We start from the raw sequence: 15,994 nt of genomic DNA on the forward strand, positions 1-15,994 counted from the left end.
AGGCCCTCTGCTGTATTTCTTCAGGGTCTCTTGGCTAGTTCTTTCCACTACCTTTTTTTTTTTTTTAAAGATGTATTTATTTATGTATACAAGAGCTGGGTTGTAAGCCAGAGGTGCGGGGTGGTGAGAGGATTCACCAGAGAGAGAGTGGGGTTCACCAGAGAGAGACTGAGGAGCAGAACAGGCAAATCTACTGAATTACACTGCTGAGGGGAGCAGTGGGCGAAACAAGAGAGGTCTGCTGTGCCATGTGGTAGCTCCCTGGCCGACCAGGGATCAAACTCATGCTGCAGTGGTTGGGATAACTTGGTGACGCTGTCTTTAACTCCTGTGCCACCAGGGAGGCCTTCCTTCCACTATCTTGAAGCCTGCTTTCTGTGCTGGGGTCTGAGTCCCTGATGCTATGTGGGTAACATCTGCTGTGCCAACATTGTTATGCCTATGAGCTGCACCTCCCAGAACTGTCCAGAGCAATCTGTAGGTTCCAAATACATCAGTAGTGGGCTTCTGTTGTCATGGTTGGGCTCTTTAAGCAGACCTTTTGGCAAGTATGCCTTGTAAGTTTTTTCTCTACATTGGCTACTAGTCCTGTAGGAATCTTAGAATATGGGTTTCTTGGGATGATGCTTAAGAGGGCACAGGGAGGAGATGATCTGCAATTTCCTTATCTCTCTTCAGAGAGGACAGAATGTTATGAGTGGGAGGACACTGGACCAGAAATGAGGTGTTTCTGACCCTGGGCCCACCTCTGCCACTAAATTGCTATGTGATTTTTAGCAAGTCATCTCACCATTCTGGGCCTTGATCTCTTTTTTTCCCCGTATATATTAAAAAAATGGTCCCAGGGCCTCCCTGGTGGCGCAAGGGGTTAAGCACTGCACTATGAAGCTATCCACAGCCTTTGCAGCACGAGTTCGATCCCCAGCCGGCCAGGGAGCTACCCACATGGCACAGCAGACCTCTCCTGTCTCACCCGCTGCTCCCCTCAACTGTATTTCAGTGGATCTGCCTGTTCTGCTCCCCACTCTCTCTCTGGTGAATCCTTTCACCCTCTGCATCTCTGGCCTATACCCAGCTCTTGTTTGCATAAATAAGCAAATCTTTAAAAAAAAAAAAAAATGGCCCAGGCAAGAGCACTCTGTAGGAACCCAAGGTGTCTGAGTAAGTGCCTCGGGGAGGCTGGTCAATTAGGTTTTTGGAAAAAAAGCTGGGGGCCTCCCTGGTGGCACAGGGGGTTGAAACACAGCCTATGAGGCTATCTGCAACCACTGTAGCTTTCCTATTAATTTGAGAGCTATTTAGTTGTTTTTTTTTTCCCAAAGATTTATTTATTTATGCATACAAGAAATGGGGTACAGGCCAGAAATGGGGGGGGGGTGGTGAGAGAATTCACCAGAGACAGTGGGGAACAGAACAGTTGGATTGACTGACATACACTGCTGAGGGGAGCAGCGGGTGAGACAGGTCTGCTGTTACATGTGGGATAGCTCCCTGGCAGGGGATGGAACTCTTGCTGCAGTGGCTGTGGGATAGCTTTATAGTGCTGATGTTTAACTCCTTGCACCTCCAGGGGGGCCCTAAGTATTTATCTCAATTGGTAGTTTTCAATTCTGCATAAAGGCTAAGTTAGTTATGTTTGTCTTTTCAGCTTGAGAGTTTTTCCAGCAGTACCAGTTCCAGCCAGGATCACCCTCTCTACTCTGCACACCCGTCCTTTCCACTGCATGGTGTTGTTACTGCTTTTGCCTCAAAGACTGTAGATGATAGTCATGTCAGAGAGAACTTTGGAAGTTTTTTGTGCCACAAGGAGAAATCGGAGGTGGAGCTTCAGGAACCTGACCAACTCACAGACTTTTTGCTGCCTCATGAGAGAGCTATCCAGGATGGCAGTGGTTTTTCACGGATTCTGAGTATATTTGCAGAATCTACCAGTCCGCCCAAAAAAAGGAGACTTAGTTTCTCTGACATTGAAGATGAGGAGAAATTTCTGTATGGGGATGAGGAGAATATCAAGGCAGAATCTCCACCAAGGTTACCCTCCATTGAGAGTGAAGTTATGATGCAGAGTGCTAGCCACCTGCCTTACTCAGCTCCAGCTGTGAAGCTGGAATCAACAGAAGAGACCAATCCAGGATATGCCAAGTTTCATGAACTGGTCCAAACCTTCGGGCTGGATTTTGTGTTAGCGGAGATTAGTAAACTGGCTACTTAAACCCAGGAACAATTTCATAGGTATGTAGATGAGTTACCTGAAGTGAGCACTGAAAACTTAAATCTTCAAAACTGTGAAATGCAGGTGCCTAAACTGAATCAAAGTCCTGTTATATGCTATTATTGCAAAAAGCCAGGATACTGGAAAAGAGATTGCATCAAACTTAAGCGTTGCATGCTCTATGAGACTTTGAACCAACTTTTGCAATGTCCTCCCAAATCTCATTGATGGGACTCCAAGCAAGTACAGGGACTTCTCCCCAATCGCTCTCTTAATTGACTTAAATCAGATCTACAGATTGGAAATGAATCTCTCTCCTTATTGACCCAGAGCTTAGCTTTTGGTGCTCAACATCACAGTTCAGTGGAGCAGAGTCCTTACTACATTGGAATACTGAAACAGTTCAAACATTGTGGATTTCTAATAAACCTCAAATGGTTGCTCATTCTGATAGTATTTTGTGTTTAGGCTCTTTGAAAGAAAACTTCTCTTCCACCTTTATTCTTGTAGCTTCAGATTTATTAGAAAAGTATGCTGAGGACCTCCCTGGTGGCTCAAGGGATTAAGATGCGACCTATGAAGCTGTCCACAGCCACTGCAGTACCAGTTTGATGCCCAGCCAGGGAGCAACCCACATGGTACAGCGTACCTTTCCTGTCTCACCCGCTGCTCCCCTCAGCAGTGTGTTTCAGTCATTCTGCCTGTTCTTTTCTTTCTTTAAAAAAAAAAAAAAAAAAAAAAAGATTTGTTTATACATAGAAGAACTAGGAGACAGGCCAGAGGTGCTGGGGGTGAGAGGATTCACTAGAGACAGAGTGGGGAACAGAACAGGCAGATTGACTGAAGTATACTGCTGAGGGGAACAGTGGGTGAGTCAGGAAAGGTCTGCTGCACCATGTGGGTCACCTCCCTGGTGGGGGATCGAACTCTAGCTGCAGTGGCTGCGGATAGCTTCATAGTGCTGCGTCTTAACCCTTTGTGCCACCAGGGAGGCCCCACTCTGTTCTGTTTCCCACTCTGTCTCTGGTGAATCCTCTCACCCCCTGCACCTCTGGCCTGTACCCCAGTTCTTGTATGCAAAAATAAATAAATCTTTTTCAAAAAGTATCATGTTGAGATCTTTTTATATCAGAAGAAGGAAATAATTATAGAAGTTGACAGTAACAATAGTGAAAATAGCCAACCCAGCAATTAAATGAACCTTTGACATCTTTTTTTTTTTTTAAAGGAACTTTTTTTTTTTTTAAAGATTTATTTATTTATTTATACAAGCACTGGGTACAGTCAGAAACGCGGGAGGGTGAGAGAATTCACCAGAGCCAGAGCAGGCAGAAGGACCGAAGCACACTGCTGAGGGGAGCAGCGGGCAGCAGGAGAGGTCTGCGCGCCATGTGGGACCCTCCTCCGGTGGCCGGGGAGCAGCCGGGGATTGAACCGGTGCTGCAGAGGCTGTGGGCAGCTTCGCAACCCAGCGCCCAACCGCTGCGCCACCGGGGAGGCCCAACCTTTGACATCTTTTATTTGCCACATCGCTGACACTAGAGTTTATTCTAGAGACAGTATTTGTTGAATCAGCTTTTAACCTCATGTATAAAATGTACCAAATTCATAGTACACTTCCCATCAACATTCAAATATTTCCTGGAAACCCTCCCCAAAGTTAATCACTGCAGTACCCTGTATGTGGAGAGACTCTTTAAGTCACAGAGCCTAAAACAGAAGAGCCTCTGTAAGGCCCAGAGGCTCATCCTTTTACAAGGCCCTGCTGCTCTAAGTCGGGGAGAACCTAAGGACTAGGTTTGGGGATTTGTCCAGGGCCTGTAAGCACTCAGCCACATTGTCATTTCCTGACTTGTTCCTTCCCTTACAGGCTCAAAGCATCTACTGTAGCTGAAAATGTCTTTACTGTGATTGAGTGCATTCTTTAGTTTTCTTTTTTTCAAAAAATATTTACTTTTATAGATTTTATTTATTTATTTTTGTTTAGAAGAGCTGGGGTACAGGCCAGAGGTGTGGGGGACCAGAAGATTCACCAGAGAAGGAGTGGGTGGATTTACTGTCACACTGCTGAGGGGAGCAGTGGGGGAACAGGAAAGGTCTGGTGGGCCGTGCGCGTTAGCTCCTTGGATAGGGATTGAACTCAGGCCATCCCAGAGATAGCGCTGGGACTTAAACCCTAGGCCACCAGGGAGGCCACCCAGTATTTAGTTCCCTAGTGATAGTGCTTTAGGTCGAATAGTAATGCTTCAGGGTTTTGCCTTCAGCCCTTATAGCTCCTGGGCTGATTTGGACAATATAGCATTCCCCAGGTATTATACCTTTGTTGGAGCACACTGGTGCCGAGTCCAAGAACCACTGAGACCCAAGTTCGATGCAAAAGCAAAAGTGGCCTTTATTAGCTAGCTGGAGCTAGGGTGCGAACCCCTGGAGTGGAACCGACACAGCGGCCGCGCCCAGACAGGGTTGGACCCCAGCACCAAAATTAAGCAGTTTAAATAGGCATACAGAATGGGTCCCTTAGGGTAATCTGACAGCTTCAGATGTGGATTCTAGGAATCCAACTGTTAGGGTAATCTAATGGTTATGGACCGGTTCTTAGAATCTTGGATTCCAGGAATTGCAACCTATCGGTTAAGCTCTTAAATAGCTGCTGTACTTAAAATGGCTGCTGTTATGCTCTATTCTTACACCTTGTTGACATTATGTGGGTGATCTGTTTGTTCTCCCAAGTCACCTCATAGGAGCATAACATCCACTTAATAAAATTTTGACCTTAAGGCACACAAGGTTAATAATTAAAGCTTCAGTAGAAAAAAAAAAAAAGAACTGGTTTCCCTCAAACGCAGGTTTGATATTTAGCTCATCTAATATCAGAATAGGGCCTCCCTGGTGGTGCAATGGGTTAAGATGCAACCTATGAATATATCTGCAGCCACTGCAGCATGAGTTGGATGCCTGGCTAGGGAGCTACCCACATGGCACAGCAGACCTCCTGACTCACCTGTTGCTCCCCTCAGCAGTGTATTTCAGTCAATCTGCCTGCTCTGTTCCCCACTCTGTCTCTGGTGCATCCTCTCACTTCCCACACCTCTGGCCTGTACCCCAGTTCTTGTATGCATAAATAAATCTTAAAAAAATTAATATTGGATGGTCTCACTCATAGCAGGAATCTAGAAAACTTAAATAAGGGACCAGGAAAAAGAATAACTATAAGAAAGAAAATATCAAAATCAACAAACAACTATGAACCAGAGATACTCTATGGGGTGTGGGGGGCGGGGAAAGGAGGGCTTGGGGTCAAAATAAGGGGGTTGTAATTGTATGGGGAATATAAAAATAAAATTAAAAAAAATATCAAAATAAGGGTTATACCTGGATCCAGCTATGCTTTATGGTGTTCTAAGTTTCTCTAAACATAGAAGTTTTTTCTTAAAGATATATTTTTTTATTTATGCATACAGGAGCTGGGGCGTAGCCTGAGGTGCAGGGGGATGAGAGGATTCACCAGAGACAGAGTGGGGAGCAGAACAGACGGACTGACTGAAATACACTGCTAAGGGGAACAGCAGGTGAGACAGGAGATGTCTGCTGAGCCCTGTGGGTCAGCTCCCTGGCCAGGAGTGCTGCAGTGGCTGCCAATAGCTTTATACTGCTGAGACTTAACCACTTGCTGTGCCACAAGGGAGGCCGCAAAAAACATAAGTATTAACTGCAAAGTTTTTCCTGGTTGTTGCTAAAATTGCATTTCAGATTTCTTTTGTACCCAAATAGCTGTCTTTTTTTTTTTTTTAATTTTTTTTTTTAAATGCATACAAAAGCTGGGTTTAGGCCAGAGGTGTGTGGGTGGGGGGAGGGGGGCGGTTGAGAGGATTCACCAGAGACAGAGTCAGGAGCTTAAATAACAGGCAAACTGACTGAAATACACTGCTGTGGGAAGCAGCTGGTGAGACGGGAGAGGTCTGCTGCACCATGTGGGTTAGCTCCCTGGCCAGGGAGCTAACTCACACCATAGCAGTAATAGCTCAGAGACTTAACCCCTAGGCCACTAGGGAGGCCCAAAACTGCTAACACGTATACTGATTGAAAGGTTTGGAGCAGTGAAGAAAAGGAGAGCCAGGCTAAATTCCTCAAAGTGTTATAGAGCAACCCCGATATTAAACGGGTTCCTGGCTGTGGGTCCTCACCCGCGCGCTTTAAAGGGACTTATGAATCCTCTACTACAGACACACGCAAAAGGGTTAATAAAAGGTTTATTTACAAGAGAAAAGGAAATAAGGAAAATGTGCAGCTCAGGGAGAAAATAGGGAAATAAAGTCTTTAATGCGTCCTACCAGATCCGACGATCTGGAAACCCAAAGTCACTCTCAGAGCTGGCCGGACGCTGCGAGCTGGCTGAGAGCCCAAAAATGGAGAGCCCCTCAAAGCCCACGTGTCTGCCTTTTGTATCCACCTGGCTGCTTACCCCCACCCTCAGGTCCCAGCCACCTTCCCTTTGGTGGTGATGGGATTTGAAGTTCCCAGTGTCTTTGGCTTTGACCTGGGGTGGGGGTGGAGTCCACAAAGCCTATATGGAATTTGCTTTGGGACATTCTTTTCCCCCTAACAAAAGGAAGGGAAAATTTATTGCGCCCCAGGCAGACCTCACCGACCCAAGGTGGGGGTCGTGAAGCCATTTCCGTTGTGAGGAGAGATGTCCCTTTTATAGGGTGAGGAGAGGTCAGGCAGGAAAACGGTTGGCAGAGGGGAAACAGGTTTAGGTGGAACAAAGTTGTTTTGGGTGGAGCCGAGTTGTTTTCTCCTGTTTATGGCTTCAGTTTAGGCTGGTGGTGTGTCAGTGGTCCTGGTGTCAGGGTCATCTTGTCTTTTTCTATGTGGGCGTCCTTATTCCTGGCCCCTGCATTGACTCACTGATAGGTGTGCTTTTAGAGTAGCTCCTGTTTTTTTTAATATTGTCGAAATAACTCCCTTACTTCCAGCATAAATAAAAGTAAACATAGTCTTTGATGTCTTTTTGGAGTTGATGGGTTTTGAGAGCAGGGTCCTTGGTTCACTCTGGGAAAGATTTGGCGTCCAACGTGATTTAGGACAGAGCCATCCGTGGTTAGTCAGCCCCATGGGGAAATTGGGCTTCCCTATGGCACTGGCTACCATAAGCGCAAATGTGATTTTTGGTTTCTCCGGTGTGTTTGTTTCATATGTCGATTTGCTGTTGAAAAACTGGCTTGGGCTTTGTGAAGATCTGTGTGTCTGTATGTAATTTGTTTGTAGTGACTTGCTAAGACATTTGATTTTGTGGAAATTGTTCTGTGCCAGTTTTACTCAAAAGATTAGGCAGTACTAGGACCATGTGGCCAGATCAAAGATGGCGTCTGAGGCCACTTGGTGTTTTCTTCTTGTTGCTAGGACTTTGGAACTTTTTTTCTTTCTTTTTGTAATCTCTGCTGTCTCATTAGCATTTCTAAAGGCAATAATGGTTCTTCAGTGATACCTTGCTTTGTCTTTGGCTACTTCCTGCTCTCTGCCTGATGGGTTTTGCAAGCCAACTGTGGAGCAGTGGTTAATTAGCAAATGTATGCCTGGGTGTTAAGGAAAGAGTAGCCTTAAGCAGTAACTGGTAATCGCTGGTATCCTTGATGGATTCTTGGAGATAACTTGAATTTTTGCAAAGTCTGGATCAGAAAAATTAACAAGATTTTGTCTGAGTCTGAAAGGATTTGCTGCTGTGAATTTTGTCTACACAATTTGTTTTGGGCATGTTTGCCATTTTGAATACTGGATTTGTTCAATTGCTGGTGTAAGACAAGATTCTAAGTTTCTGCTTCCTACTGAGGAAGGTCTGTTATGGAAAGCACTCTTTAGGGTGCATCATGTAACTATACCAGGTTTTCATACCTGTGTTGTTGTTGTCCCTCCCTAGTGTGGGGGAGGTGTAATTTGTGCTTATGTTAGGGGGAAAAGGATGTCCCAAAGCAAATTCCACATAGGCTTTGTGGACTCCACCCCCACCCCAGGTCAAAGCCAAAGACACCGGGAACTCCAAATCCCATCACCACCAAAGGGAAGGTGGCTGGGACCTGAGGGTGGGGGTAAGCAGCCAGGTGGATACAAAAGGCAGACACGTGGGCTTTGGGGCTCTCTCCATTTTGGGCTCTTGGCCAGCAGCAGCGTCCGGTCAGCTCTGAGAGTGACTTTGGGGTTTCCAGGTCGTCGGATCGGGTAGGACGCATTAAAGACTTTATTTCCCTATTTTCTCCCTGAGTTGTACATTTTCCTTATTTCCTTTCCTCTTGTAAATAAACCTTTTATTAACCCTTTTGTGTGTGTCTGTAGTAGAGGATTCATAAGTCCCTTTAAAGCACGCGGGTGAGGACCCACAGCCAGGAACCCGTTTAATATCGGGGTTGCTCTATAACACTTAGATGTTTAATCTGCTCTTTCAGCTTCTGTCCCAGAGTGGCTAACAGAAGTAAGGAGATGACTCCTTTTAATTGAAAGTTAATTACTGATAATTTGATTTTGCTTTTTCAGGTTCTATTCCAGGAAACCCAAGGAGTGCCTGCTTGGTGGCTAACAAGAGATGACTCCTTTTGCTTAAAAGTTAACTGTTACTTTTATTCTTTCAGTTGCTGTATAGAATACCCCAGGATTGACTTCTAACAAAAAGTCTTCAACACTAAAAACCCTAAGGTGATAAACAAGGTCATGTAACTCTTGTGGTTAATAAAACTTTTCCTTCCTATTTCCAAAGTCTTAGGTTTGTAGGATGACAACTGGAAATTTTTCTGCCAGCAACACTCCACATTTTTTTTTTTGGACTTTGACATTTTTTTTCTGAGCCTATGGAGTAAAACTGCAGTTACATAACATATTCTACATGACATAACTAAAAAAAGACTGTCTTTGTCTATACGTTGTATGTCTATGTCCTTCTGTCTTGACCTCCAGTGATTGACAGATTGGTATACATGGTGCCCATAGACGTTGAACAAAAAAAAGTCTCCGGTTATGAGAAAAACAAAAAGTTATGGTTTGATTGTCAACATTGTGCTACTGAACTAAGCCGGTGCCTTCATAGAGATTGAATATTGTTGTTTCTGTTAATTTTCTGATATTTATGGCAAAGCTTCCCAGAAATCTAAATTCAAGTACAAATTTGGTAGCCTGTCATTTGACTGATGCAAGGAAATTTTGTGGAACCTCAGTAGAGCTCCTGAGACACTCCACGAAGTTTCTCCTTTTCCTCCTGGGAAGGCATTACATGAATTTGTTCTATTTGGCTTTTACCTAATGAAGTAAAAATGGAAGGGAAGCATTGTCACTTGGGAAAATGGTAAAACTTTGGTATGTACAAAATGTTAACAGTAGTATCTGGTATGTATGTAAATTGTCAATGGTGATTGTCACCTTGTAATATTGTATAATTCAATTGTTTCACACCTACAGAAATTGGTTCTGGAAATATAGGGAGAAAAGGTCTCAACAGATTCCTATTGATGGAACTGTTGAGAGTAAAAAAAAAACTTTCCTACAAAGGACTCAATAGACCTGGAAATACACCTGACATTTACTAAGGTTTCTTTGACATAATACTGGAAATTTTTTTATGCATTCTGTCCTGAATCCGTGTAGTTTTTGTTTTGTTTTGTTTTGTTTTGTTTTGAGTAACCAGGATCTGCAGAAAGGTTGCAATTTTTTTTCCAGCAAAGCTAACTTGTCACATTTTCTCTCCCCTTGATACCAACACGGCATACAAATAGTGGTAGTAATTTTGCTACTTATCTTAGTCTGTTTTTGCATAACTTCCATAGGGATTTTGTCTGTTTTAACAAAAATTGGACGTGAGTTTGATTGTGTGGCTTTGTGTGGAGTTCTTCCAGAAAGTTGAAAAAGAGCTGAACCAAGAAGAGGAGAACCTGTTTGCCTTGTTTGTAGGGTTCCAGAGACCTCCAAAGAAGGTGAGGAAGCTTGCCTCCATTGGCAGGACTGGACAACCCGGCCAACGAAAATGCCCTGGTACCCTCGAGAAGAGGAAAGCCCAGGTGGAGTCTGATGAGAACAACTTTGTACCTGAAGCCTACATCGACCGGATGCCACCGGTTCGCTCTGATCCTATATGGAGTATTTCAACAAAGCCAGCTAAAAATTGCTGTTAGTTATTTCTGCCTTGTGATTTTATGCAAAAATAGCAAAAATAGTTTAAAAGTAAATTTAATTTGCAAATTTTTGCTATGCTGTTAAAGTTTGGGATCAAGGTTGAGACAATTCGTTTTTGCATAAGTTGAACCATTTTAACATTTTTTCCCTGTGATTTTGATATATTTGCTATCTTGTTTTAGCCAATGCTCCAAATTTTTTTCTTTTGGCTTGGATAATGGACTATTTTTAAGTAATGAAACTCATACTGGACATTCATGGACAATGCTGCTGACTAATTGTTGCTTCTCTTACACACATTGTAACCCTGAAAAAAGACTGTCTCCTAATATTACACCATGAGATCTGTGCCACCATAGATATGGTGGAATAAAAATTAAAAGGGGGGATTGTAACAGGGTGGTCCCCAGGAAAGGGGGAGGTTCCCTGCCCCACCCAAGGGAGGGTGGAGCTGAGCAGGAAGAGGAGAAGCTGCAGAAGAGACTGAGGAAGGAAGCAGGATGGAGCCAGGAGACCTGGAGGAGGCGCATGGAGTCTAGAGACACGTGAAGAAACTGCACTTGTCTTTTGGTCGTGGACTGGGTGACACAGATGTGGGTGAGACCCGTGGGGAGGTGACAATGGCAGCTTTTATCTGGATGTTGATTTTGCTCTTTTCCTTCCGGGCTTGTCTGGTTGTTTGTGACCCTTTTCTGTGGGTCCCCACTGGGAGATGCTTTAGACTTGTGGCAGGCTTTGGGGCCTTGTTCTGGGCCGATCCCATTTGGATGGACTTTTACCCACGAGGGGACGGGTAACTTTGGGTGCTTCATTTAGAAACTAGACTCTTTGCCTTATTTGTATTGTTTCCTAGTTTTATTAAAGTTCCTTCCCATTAAAGTCTCCTATGTTTTGTGTTGATGCGGCGGATGGCAGAACCCATTTAGAATAGGCAGGTTTGCGGGGTTTGGGCTGCCCCTCTCCCTGTCCTATAACAGTTTCACCAGAGCGCCCCTTTCAGCAGCATGAAGTCCGTTTCCCAGGCGAGTTTCTCCACGAGACCGAAACGTCAATTATACTTACAAGAGCAGTTTTATTAGAAAAAGGGACAGAAAAGGACACTTGCATACCCATAAGGGGCAGAAATAGCTGCCCCCAAAGGGACAGGTTTGCTGAGAGAAGGGAGAGCTGCCTCTGCTGAGGGAGGTCAGTGAGGCGAAGCCCCAGCATGGTACAGGTCATGGGCAGGCAGGAAGGCTGCTGCTCTGCGGAGGGAGAGAGTTGGTGAAAAGCAGCACCTGCATAAGCAGAGGTGGCAGGACTGCTGCCCCCAGTCAGTGCAGAGATTGTATTGATATAGTCTTCTCTTTGGGAGGGGCTCACTCCTTCCTGGAGTGGTTTGTTTGTTGTTGCCTTCAAATAGACTAATGTAGAATTTGAAAGGGACCAGAGATTCCACAGTGGGCTCAATCTTCATATCTTTTGAAAGGTTCGGTGTGGTAAAGAAAAGGAGACCAGGCTAAATTGCTCAAAGGCAGGGAAAATGTATTGAGCCCAGGGCAGACCTCATGGACCCAAGATGGGGGTCAGTGAAGCCGCGCTTGTTGTCAGGGGGATGCAGGCTTTTATAGGGTGAGGAGAGATCAGGTGGGAGACTGGGTTCCTACAGTGGGAAAAAGTTTGTAGGGCGGGGGAGTTTCTTTGTCTGAGAAAAGATTTGTAGGGAGGGGGAAGGTTCATTGTCTGAATTCTCTAGGCAGGCTTCCTCATTCCGGTTCCCAGGTGGGCTACCTGGTGAGTTTTTGCATTCTGGCTTCCTGCACGGACCTTTCATCTTTACCTTTGGGTCTGCCCTCCTGACACTCCCTGCAGCAGTCTGATTCCTGCTTGGGTCTTGTGCTTTGTGATCTAGGCATTGGCGCCTAAGTATCTTAGTTTCTATAGCTGGGTCAATGGCTATACTGATCTCCTCTACCCCCACCTCCTTCTGTGAGTCAGGTTTTAGTCTTGTGATGCCTCCTTTAAGTTTTCTATTCTTTTCCTCCATCATTCTTTGTGTTCAGGAATTATTGGAAGCTATAATTTTGCCTTGTTGACCTTGATATGGTTAAGAGCCTAGTGATGGAGGATAAGGATAGAAAAGTTGGAAAGGAGGCGCCATAAGACCAGAAACCTGGCTCACACAATGCCAGAAGCTGGAGGTGGGGGTAGAAGTGATTAACATAGTTGTTAAACCAGCTATAGGAACTGAAATTCTTTAGGTGCCAAGGCATAGACCCAAGCAAAGTGTCAGACTGCTGTTAGTGTCTTAGGTTGCAGACTGGAGGTAAAGATATGGAGATTGAGGGCCACTGTAGAATCCCCAGTCCCTTTCAAATTCTACATAGCTATCCAAAATCAACAGCAAACTGGCCACTCCACAAAGGAGTGAACCCTTCCCAAAGAGAATATTATATCTGTGTAGTCTCCGCACTGGCACTGGGCAGCGGCCCTTCTACCCACCTGTGACTATGCAGGTGCTTCTTTTCTCCAATTCTCTCCCTCCACAGGGCAGCAGCCTGCCTGCCTGCCCAAGAGCTGTACCAAGCTGGTGCTTCTCTTCACTGACCTCCCTCTGCAGAGGCAGCTCTCCTCAGGCTGCCCGCCTGCAACTGATGGAGGACAAGAATAAAAAAAACTGAAAAGGAGGCACCTTAAGACCAGAAATCTGAGGCCTTCCCTGGTGGCGCAGCGGTTGAGCGCTGGGCTGCGAAGCTGCCCGCAGCCTCTGCAGTGCTGGTTGGATCCCCAGCCACTGGCGAGGGTCCCACATGGCACACAGACCTCTCCTGTTGCGCCCGCTGCTCCCCTCAGCAGTGTATTTCAGTCAGTCTGCCTGTTCTGCTCCCCGCTGTGGCTCTGGTGAATTCTCTCTCACCCTACGGAGCTTCTGACTTTACCCAGTGCTTGTATAAATAAATAAAAAATCTTTGGAAAAAAAAAAAAAGAGACCAGAAACCTGGCTCACAAAATGCCAAAGGCTGGAGGTAGGGTAGAAAGGATTAGCATAGTCATTGACCCAGCTATAGAAACCAAGATCCTCAGGCACCAATGCCTAGATTACAAAGCATAAGATCCTAGCAGGTATCAGACTGCTGCCGGGAATGTCCTAGAGCACAGGCCCAGGGGTAAAGATATGGAGATTTAGCCCATTGTGGAGTTTGGTCCCTTTCAGATTCTGCATAGTTATCCAAAATCAGCAACTAACATCAGTGTAGTCTCTGCACTGGCTCCGGGCAGCAATTCCCCTGCCTACCTGTGACTGTGCCAGTGCTTCCTTTCACCTCTGTAGGGCAACAGCCTTCCTGCCTGCCTGTGACCTATACCATGCCCGGACTCTTCTCACTGACCTCTCTCAGCGGAGGCAGCTCTCCTCAAGGCCGCCCGCCTTGCAGGCCTCTCAGCAAACCTGTCCCTTTCCGGGCAGCTCTTCCTGCCCGCTTGTGTCTATGCAAATGTCTTTTACTGTTCTATCCTTTTTTAAAAATAAACCTGTCCTTTTTTTTTTTTTTTTATAAATTTTATTGTTATATTCCCCATACAATTGCAGCCCCCCCATTCTGACCCCAATCCCTCCCCTCCCGCCCCCGCCCCCCTAAAAGTGTCTCTGGTTCATATTTTTTATGTTGATTTTGATTTTCACTTTCTTATATTCATTTTCCTGGTCCCTTATTTAAGTTTTCTAGATTCCTGCTATGAGTGAGACCATCCGGTATTTTTCTTTTTCTTTTTGGCTTATTTCGCTGAGCATGATCCCTTCCAGCGCCATCCATGTTGCTGCAAATTGCATGTGTTTATCTTTTTTGAATGCTGAGTAATATTCCATGGTATATATGTACCACATCTTCTTGATCCAGTCATCTATTTTTGGGCATTTGGGTTGTTTCCAAAGCTTAGCTATTGTAAATAGTGCTGCTATAAACATAGGGGTGCAGGTGTTCTTTGGAATTGATGTTTCTGTGTCCTTTGGGTAAATACCTAGGAGTGGAATTGCTGGATCATATGGAAGCTCTATGTTTAGTAGGTCCAGAAATCTCCACACAGCTTTCCACTAAAATAAACCTGTCCTTTAAATATAACTAACATCTCTGTCTCGTGGTGAAACTCGCCTGGGAAATTTGCCGTGTGCCGCTGAAAGGGGAGCTCTGGTGAAACCTTTCCCGGTGTGACCCCAAGTGATGCCGACGTGTGTAGCTACTGTACAGCTGCTGTTGCTGCTTTACCACGACTTTTTGGATAAGTAAGCAGAGAGAAGCAAGTCTTGTCTTAGAAAGAAAAGTTTATTTTAAGACAAAGAACAAGGACTCCCAGGTATAAGGTACCTGGGAGTGTTATAGGACAGGGAGAGGGGCAGACCAAACCCCGCAAACCTGCCTATTCTACATGGGTTCTGCCATCCGCCGCATCAACACAAAACATAGGAGACTTTAATGGGAAGGAACTTTAATAAAACTAGGAAACAATACAGGTAAGGCAAAGAGTCTAGTTTCTAAATGAAGCATCCAGAGTTACCCGTCCCCTCGTGGGTAAAAGTCCATCCAAATGGGATTGGCCCAGAGCAAGGCCCCAAAGCCTGCCACAAGTCTAAAGCATCTTCCAGTGGGGACCCACAGAAAAGGGTCACAAACAACTGGACAAGCCCGGAAGGAAAAGAGCAAAATCAACATCCAGATAAAAGCTGCCATTGTCACCTCCCCATGGGTCTCACCCACGTCTGTGTCACCCAGTCCACAACCAAAAGACAAGCGCAGTTTCTTTACGTGTCTCTAGGCTCCATGCGCCTCCTCCAGGTCTCCTGGCTCCATCCTGCTTCCTTCCTCAGTCTCTTCTGCAGCTTCTCCTCTTCCTGCTCAGCTCCACCCTCCCTTGGGAGGGGCAGGGAACCTCCCCCTTTCCTGGGGACCACCCTGTTACAGGAGGAGCCCAGATGAACCAGTATGGGATACTGTGTTAGGAATATTTATACTTTCTTTCCCTCATTATCTTAAAATTCTAGTGGTCTCTCCCTGATTGGTTAGTTCTCAGTGGTCTCACAGCTACTGAGGGGGGGGGAATCTTCACATTCCTTATCTAACAGGTTTGTCTCTCCCCATTAGTTGAATCTTCCCCCTTGTTTGATAGATTTATCTTTATTACCCAGTCTCCCAGATGAGCATCCCTGCATTTCAAGGAAGAGAAAGTCAAACATCAGCTATTGAAGAAAAACAGGCTGGCGCCTACTGGTCTCAGTGCTGACCCCGTCCCATCTCTCCCTTGCATAAATATCCCTGCACTCTGTCAAAGGGCAGGACAGTGGTCTTCCAGACATGAGTCTGGGCCCTCCTCATTTGTCAATAAATTAAACCACTCTCCTTTTCCCCAAACTCCGCCTCCCTTTGTTGGCTGAGGGAAACTAAGGCCAGCATCGGGTAACAATGTTGTCCTTGGTTCTGGGATGTTTGTTATTCCCAGCGGAATTAGTTACATTCCTCTTGTTGCTCTTATCTCTGAAGCCTTCCTTAATTCTCTGGAGGTCCCCTCCTGCAATGTCCCTAAAACTACCTAATTACCCTAACTTGCCCTATGACTCACAAGGACTCGGCACTCCAAACTCTTTAACTCCAAAAAAAA

The sequence above is a fragment of the Talpa europaea genome (assembly GCF_964194135.1).
Source record: "Talpa europaea genome assembly, chromosome: 2".
Taxonomy (NCBI): domain Eukaryota; kingdom Metazoa; phylum Chordata; class Mammalia; order Eulipotyphla; family Talpidae; genus Talpa; species Talpa europaea.